The sequence below is a fragment of the Helianthus annuus genome, chromosome 16 (genome assembly GCF_002127325.2).
Source record: "Helianthus annuus cultivar XRQ/B chromosome 16, HanXRQr2.0-SUNRISE, whole genome shotgun sequence".
Lineage (NCBI taxonomy): Eukaryota > Viridiplantae > Streptophyta > Magnoliopsida > Asterales > Asteraceae > Helianthus > Helianthus annuus.
This window is the reverse complement of record NC_035448.2, coordinates 169,388,616-169,397,562: the sequence shown is the minus strand read 5'-3', so window position 1 is coordinate 169,397,562 and position 8,947 is coordinate 169,388,616.

The window sequence follows — 8,947 nt, the reverse complement described above, 5'->3', positions numbered from 1 at the left end:
AGCAGTTTCTTGGAAATCCTAAAGTATAACGGAGTGTTGAGAACTACAAATATCAACGACTTCGTGCAGCTTTGGAAAACAAGGATCAGGAGGAAACATTAAAGGCGAAGAGAGTTCCACTGCCACAAAATCCAGAAATGTATTATGGAACTTCCAGTACTTCGTCTGCAAGAACCGGTCCACATGCTCCACTACAAACGGCGTTTGTCACAAGTACAGATATGTATGGCAATCCGGAAGTTCCTGTTAAGCCACCTCCCACCACAGACATGTATGGAAATCCAATACAACCACCTCCTCCTCCTCCTGCTCAACAACAACGTGCGTGTTATGGAGGAACATCATCTGCTGGTCAACAATCAAAGCCAAGTACAGTACAGCTCGACACTTCCAGCTTCTCTAAAGTTAGTGTAGAAGTAGCTAAGGAACACATGGAGCTGCTTAACACTGTAGTGAGCGCGTACTGTGGGTTAATAGAAGTCAGATTGGCAACATTAATCTGACACAAGAAGATATATCGGCAGATTGATAAAGAAGAGATGGACTTGATGGATATCAAGTGGGCCTTTGCTAGTGCTGTGAGAAGGGCAAAGGATTGGATGGAAAGTACTGGCAGAACCAGCTTGGAGAGTAAGAGAGACACCAAGTATGGGTTCGATAAACAGGTGAAGTGCTTCAACTGTGGTGAACGGGGTCACTTTAAAAGGGAATGTACAAAGCCAGCACAGGAACCAAAACCCCTTCAGAAATCCAAGGCAACCAGCAGAACCAGAACAGAAACAATGAGCGTACATTGGTGCCTGTCAACAACCAAACCAACCGGGCACTTGCGGTTCAGGTGGATGAAGGTTGTGACTGGTCAATCTAGTTGGGTGGTGATGCTCCCGATGGAACAGCATGTTTTGCTCAAGTTGTGAAGGATGTAGTTCACACCAGTGGTGGAGAATCTTCCGCCAGTGGTGGTGAATCTTCTGAAGATGAAGACTCTTCTGGGTACAGCAGGAGTGTTGATGAAGAATCATCCATTCTGATGATGATCATGTGGGTGAGACATCAAATGCAGCAATCGATGAGATATTGATGAACTTTTGGGAGAAGCTGCAGCAGAGACTCAAAGAAGATCTATTCTGGTGGATGCTTATGCTTCGTCTTCTCTCCATTAAGCCTTTATGGCTAATGTCGACGGTTCATCAAGTCAGGTATGTGTCGATGAACCCACTGTATTACTTGTGATGAATGTGATAGATTGCGTGCTAGATGTGCTGATGTGGAGAAAAGTATGTCTGAGTTGCAAGACAAACATGATGCTTTACAAGCTAGTTTGTTTGACTTGCAAGACAAACATACTACATTGAATGAGAATTTGAGTGACTTGCAAAGTAAGCATGAAGCTTTGCAAGAAAAGTATGATGTGACTTTTATCCACAATCAGAAATTGACTGTGGACCTTTCCAAATGCACTGAAGCCAACATGTTTTATGAAAACCATGAAAAGGATTTAAATCGGTAATTGAAAATTAAAGAAAGATAAAACCGAGTAACTAAAATGGTTTCCAGAAAACAAACGGACATTAATTTGTATATATCTCGTCTTGAGACTATGCAAAAAGAAATGGCTTGTGTAAAAACGGAAAGTGAGGCAATCCAACTCAAGTTAGATAGTTATTTGAGTTCTAGCTATGTGTTGGATCACATCATTGATGTCCAAAAGGAGAAAAAGGGACGTCACGTGCATAGGCTATAAGAATTGTCCACCACCAGGGAGACATAAATTATGATGCCATGCCGGATGAGGAGGACAGGGTGTTCTTTGAACCATCTGTGCCTCTAGATGTGAAAGAGTTTGCAGCAGGACTCGGATACCAGAAAGAAGTATCCTCAGATTCAGATGGTCAGCAGATACATTTGTAACTGCTGAACAGAATCAGGATCCTCCAGTTGTGATTGAGGATGCTGATTCTTCTGATGATGAATCTGATGATACTGATTCAGCAAAGTCTGTTGCGGTGGTTAAAAATGAGGACATACCTCTTGAGAATCATATTCTATGTGATCCTCCTGCAAAACCCGCTAAGACTGTTGCAATCGAGTCCTCGTCTGAAAAAGAGTCGGAGAGTGTGAACTTGCTGTACACTCTTGTTGGTGATGATAAGATTTATTCAGACAAAGATTTTCCTATTAAGAATGTTAATCAATCCTTAATCAGTAAAGTCTTTGAGAATTCGACTAGTAAGTTTTTGGGAAAGTCAGGACCACGTGTTACAGTTACACAGTGTCCTCCTATTCCAAAGGCCGAAATTCGAAAACAATTTGGCAACAAGAAATTACCAGCAGGGCAGAAACAGCAAAATCACACCAAGCCAAAAGCAAAATCACCGGCTCAAACTCAAAAGAAGCCGAATCAGAAGAAAAACAAGAATGTAAAACTTTGTGAAATCGACGGGAACGGACAAAATTGAAACGTTTGAAAATAAATCTAACTTAGATTTTGTCAAGAAAGCTATTGTTTTGAAAAGGAATGAACAAAACAGTTCAAAGCCTAGTACCTCGGGTTCACAAAGTTCTACATCATCGGCTAAACGATCACAATGATTCTTCGGGGTTTGTTGAACGAAGATCATGTTTTGAGTGTGGAACAATTGGACATATAATTAGAAATTGTCCATATCTTCATAAACAAAAAGAAAAGGTTGATGTTCCCCGTGACCAAATTGACCGAAGGCAAACTGTTTCCGCAAAACAAGATCCCCGCCTTGTAAAAGAAAGAGAAAAGAAACAAAAACGCCAACAGGTCAAGAAAATTGAAAAGGCAATTAAAACCGATGTGGTTAACAAATCATCTGTTTCTGTCAAATCAGAAAATTCAAAAACTTCAGACAACCATGAAGTTAAAATTTTAAAGAAAGACACTGGTAAAACAAAACAGACATGGAAACCTAAAACGGTTACTGAATCAGGGGGAACATCACAATTCACCAACCATCAAAGACAAGAAGTTATTGTCATTGATGAAAATGGAAGACCCAAGACCACAATGGCTTGCGTCCCCATCTCCAACTAATTCATTTGAGTTCATGTGCAGGGTGTTCCAGGAGGAACTATCAGTAGTCATTGGATTGTTGATAGTGGGGCATCCAGGCACATGACAGGCGACATGAAGCTTCTCTACGACGTCAAATCTATTTGAGGAGGTTATGTTGCTTTTGCTGGAGATAAGGGAGGTTATATTACAGGTGAAGGAATGATATCCAACGGGATTGTCAGCTTTGACAAGATCAACTTTGTGCAACAACTTGATCACAATCTTCTTAGTGTTTCTTAAATCTGTGACAAGCAGTTCTCAGTACACTTTGATGCTAATGGATGTTATGTGCTGAAACCCGGCTTCAAAATTCCAAAAGAATGGATTCTCTTGTCAGCTCCAAGGATAAATGATTTGTACGTCCTTGATATGAGCCAAGCTATTGCTACGTCTGCACAAGCAACTTGTTTCGTCTCCAAAGCCACAGAAAAAGACACTATCTCTTGGCACAGACGAATGGGTCACATTCACTTACGCAAAATGAATCATTTGGTATCAAATGAGTTGGTGAATGGTGTTCCTCTCAAAAATTTCCATCTTCAAGACGTCTGTGTTTCGTGCCAGAAGGGAAAGCAAACAAAGAAGAAGCACCCTACAAAGAAGATCAACACGGTGGCAGTTCCTCTTGAACGTTTGCACATGGATTTGTTCGGTCCTGTCAAGCACAAGAGTATTCGGGGTGATCAATACTGTCTCGTGATAACTGATGATTATTCAAGATTTTCTTGGGTGGCGTTCATGGCACACAAGAGTGAAACCTTTGGTATTATCAAAAACTTGATCATTCAGATTGAGAATTTGTATAAGTTGAAGGTTAGGCGGATACGTAGCGACAATGGTACTGAATTTAAAAATCATGCCATGGCGGAGTTTTGCACATCAAAAGGTATTCTTCATGAGTTTAGTGCAGCTTATACTCCTCAACAAAATGGCGTCGCTGAACGTAAGAACCGCACATTGATCGAGACTGCTAGGACAATGTTGGTAGAGTCACAGTTGCCCATTCCATTCCGGACTGAAGCTGTGGCCTCTGCATGTTATACATTGAACCGAGTCCTTACAGTCAAAAGGCACAACAAGACCTGCTTTGAGCTTCTTCAAAAACGGAAACCAGATTTGTCTTATCTTGAACCGTTTGGAGCTCCTTGTACAATCATCGATCCTAATGGAAAGTTTGGGGCAAAAGCAATTGATGGATACTTTCTTGGGTATGCCACCCCTAACTTACGAGTCTGGAATCTAGAGACTAAAAGGGTCGAGGAATGGTCTGAGGTCAGAGTACAAAGGCACACTTTGCCAGTCAAATGTCCTGGTCAGCCTTGGATGTTTGAGTACGATGACTTTTTCAATTCGATTAATGTTGAAGCCGTTGAAGAAAGTGCTGCGGCAAGGATGTTTTTCGAGAGTGACAATGCAACAGTTTCACCGGTGGTTCGTCCAATTCTTGTCAATCAAGAACCATCTTCGGTGAACAATAATACTCTCGACAATGAGGATTTTCACGATGCTTCCGAGTTGAACGAATCTTCAGAGGATGATGAATTTCTAGATGCAGATCAAGAAGCTCCAACAGCAGTTCATGGTACTTCAGAGGGTACTCCTCCAGTGGATGCCCATAGAACAGCTGAGGCTACTGCATCATCCTCTTCGTCAATTCCGGGCCTTGATCTGGTTGTTGATCTTAATCTTAACAACCTGGGTATAAATATTCCAGTTCGAGAAAATCCTGAAACAAGGATTCATAATACCCATCCTCAACAAAACATCATAGGAAATGTGCAAAGTGGCATTCAAACAAGAAACATGTTGCGAAACAACAACAATGCAGGCTTGTATGCGGCTATTCGAGAATCCGGGCAACAAAACGATTGGTCTTTCGCGTGTTATGTTTCACAGGAAAAGCCAAGAACTTGGAAAGAAGCCATGAAAGATAACTCTTGGGTTGAAGCAATGCAGGAAGAACTGCAACAATTCCAGAAGCTGGGTGTCTGGAAACTCGTAGAGAAACCTGCTCGATACAAGAAGATTGGTACCCGTTGGGTTTTCAAATGCAAAAAGGATGACCGCGGAGTTGTTATCTGAAACAAAGCACGTTTAGTCGTTCAAGGTTTTCGTCAGATTGAAGGGATCGACTACAACAAAGTCTATGCGCCTGTTGCACGTCTCGAAGCAATTCGAATCTTTCTAGCCTATGCGTCCTTCAAAGGATTCAAGGTTTATCAGATGGACGTCAAAAGTGCATTTTTACATGGTGTGGTTGAAGAAGAGGTGTACGTCGAACAGCCTCCGGGTTTTGAAGATCCTATCCATCCCGATCGGGTTTGGTTGCTCAACAAAGCTCTCTATGGTCTTCATCAAGCACCGCGAGCTTGGTATGCAACCTTATCACACTATCTGCTGGAGAACGGTTTTCGTAGAGGTCTTATCGACTGTACTCTTTCATCAAAGAACAAGATGGAGATCTTCTTCTGGTACAGGTATACGTTGATGATATTATTTTTGGTTCTACTAATGATGTCTTGTGTAGGAATTTCGAGCGCATTATGCAGGATAAATTCGAGATGAGTGCTATGGGGGAAATGACCTTCTTCTTGGGCCTACAAGTACAACAAACTGAGTCTGGGATATTCATCCATCAGACTAAATATGTTGGTGACATCTTGAGCCGGTTCCAGATGTCTGATGCAACGCCCATTGGTACCCCATTGCCAACTAATCACGGAATTACTCCTGACTTGAAGGGTGAAGCTGTTAGTCCTTCAAACTATCGCGCAATGATCGGATCTCTTATGTACCTCACAGCATCAAGGCCAGACATAATGTACCCAACGTGCCTGCTTGCCAGAATATCAAGTTAATCCGAAGGCCTCACATCTTGCAGCTGTCAAAAGGATTTTTCGTTATTTGAAGGCGTACCCTGACACCGGTCTGTGGTACCCTAGGGATAATAACTTTGAATTGGTAGCTTTCAGTGATTCTGATTTTGGCGGATGCAAAATCGACGGCAAATCCACAACGGCTGGATGTCAGTTTTTAGGAAATCGCCTAGTCACATGGCAGTGCAAGAAGCAGACATGCGTCGCTACATCAACATGCGAAGCTGAATACATTGCTGCCTCAAGTTGTTGCTCCCAAGTTCTTTGGATCCAACAACAATTACGGGACTACGGTTTTGAATTCCTAACTACTCCTATTTACGTTGATAATTCTGCTGCTTTAGATATCACTAGAAATCCTGTGCAGCACTCAAAAACCAAACACATCGAAATCAAATATCACTTCATACGTGATTGCTTTGAGAAAAGGCTAATCGATGTTGTTAAGGTCCACACCGATGACCAACGTGCTGACTTATTTACCAAAGCATTTGACAAATCAAGATTTGACTTTTTATTATTGGTAAACGACATTAAGGTCAAGCAAGAGTAAAACCAACATCGGAAAATTATTTTTGTAAATACCTTTGTGTTTTAAATTTGTCTTAGTTTATTGATTTTAGGGGGAGTAAATCCAAAAATCTGAAAATCCAAAAACATAAAAAAAATTTCAAAAACACAAAAACAATAGAAAAACAAAAATGAGTTTCCTGGCGAGCAAAAGAGAAAATGATAGTACATCAGTGGTCTATCCAAACCTCTTTAAACCTTAAATGAAAACGATAAGCAGCTCTATATAAGATGTATCGGTAGGCTCACAATCATTTTAAAGTGTGCAGGGTGATATAAATCTTAAATCGACTGAAGATCAGGTGGGAACCATTCATTGGCATATGGTCTTAGTACCGAAATTTCGTTTGATAGATTGCCGAGGTTCTGAGATATTCGGTCTTTGTGCTGCTTATCATCTGTGTATCATGGTTGTATCTTTTACCGAAAAATAACGGGGACGCAAGTCTAGATCTTCCATGATACTATACATACGTGTACATATTACATACTGCATTCGACCTCAATAAGTGATAAACAATCACATGTCCATATCAAATAAGTGATAAAATATCACATTTTTCCGGGAGTCAAGTTCGTCTCTCTGCTGTACGGAAGTACTGACCTGTTCACGGACTTGCTCCTGTGCCCTCATGCATATGAAAATCAAGTTCCTCATCAATAAGTGATTATATCACATAGGGCTTGTTTTCAAATCAAAATAACTGAGAATCTCACATCATATACGGTCAAACAGATGATAATCGGTATACTCACCGGTAAGATGAATTCTCGTGCATACCTTGATACGGGAATGTGTCGTGATGTGGATGAACACCGGTCGGTAAGTATAAATCATACCTTAACGTATCCCCTCGCCATGATTACATCTGATAAGTTGAGCTTAAGTGGACAACAATACCGATAATTGTTATAGGATGCTTATCTTAATGTTAACTAACTGAACAACAAGAGTGCTTTGGCATGACCGTACACTGATATGATTCTCTTACCCTCGAAACTCGCAAAAAGAATGTCTGTATATATTTATTTACTGCTTTCAGTCTTTACATTTGAAAAATTCAAAAAATACCAAAAAGATTTTATTTCTATTTTATTTTCGATCGTACGATGTTGGAGCTCGAGTCTTCGTTACCTGAAACCTAAACGAAAACCGAATTGACTAAATCTTCATAAACGGTCGAAATTTGCAAGTTTTGAAAGTTGAAAACTAAAATTGATAAATTTATTAAACTTTCAAACTGTCGGACGGTGTTTGATTGTGACATGGTCATACGTGTGTCATTTGTTTATGTTAACTATATTCCAAGCAGTTGTTCTCATTACGCGTTTAGATTTCTTGCATGTGCAGATTCTAAAGGCAAGGAGAACATGGTCGATGACAAAGCTTCGGAATGAAGACACGACGTGAAGGTACTCAAAGGATGAAGATGGTCGAGTTGCCGCTGACCATCATCAACACCACAAAGGATCTCACTTCATAAAAGATCAAGTTACTTCACGAGCATAACTCAAGGGGGAGCTTATGTTAAGGGGGAGTTTGTCAACACACTTCCTACATGATACGGGTAGTTTGTTGATACACTTTCTGCTTTCAAGACGTGAAGACTTTGGAAGATCCTCTGACATTGAAGACTTGAAAGGACATCTGAGTCTTGAAGACATGAAGATCAAAGATGATCAAGATCGAGACAAATTTACAACCATCGAAGTTCGAGACAAAGCTACAGCCAAGGGGGAGTTTGTTGGGTGCACTTGTGTCTGTACTTTGTCTGTATTCGGTCCTCGATGTAAACGATGTCCTTGTCAGTCCTGTAAGTTGACCAAGTCAACCGTCCTCCTGGTTTGACTTGGCCAAACAGTTAGAAAATTGTTTGTATTGTCTGTATCGAAGGATAGCTCATCGAAGGATAATGTTCATCCTTCGATGTGCTCGAAAGATGAACCTTCGATGGATGATCGATGGATCATCCTTCGAGGTAAATGCTAATCCTTCGACAGGTTTGTAATCGATAGATGATCCTTCGAGCATCTATCGGATCCTTCGGACAAGACAATTCTATGCTGGGTATATATATACCCATGCAGTGTATGTTTAGGACAGACTTGATAGTGAGATGCACACAGAAGGATAGAGAGACACTTGAGAGCATTCTGTCCGAAACACACACACACACTTTGGAGAGTTTTGCAAAACGCATTTGTGAACATTGTGCTTGTAACCGGAACCTTTCATTCGCATTAATACAAGTGGTGTTAATCGGTGAATCTTTGTGTGTTTGTGTTTATACTTGTTTCATCTCGGTTTTGCTTGCTAGCTTAGATTCCGCACTCCGCTAGTGGGTTTGTATAACAAGGTTTAGGTTCGTCATCCTCCGAGAGGGACCTACACTGGAGCCCATTTTCTCATCATCTTGAT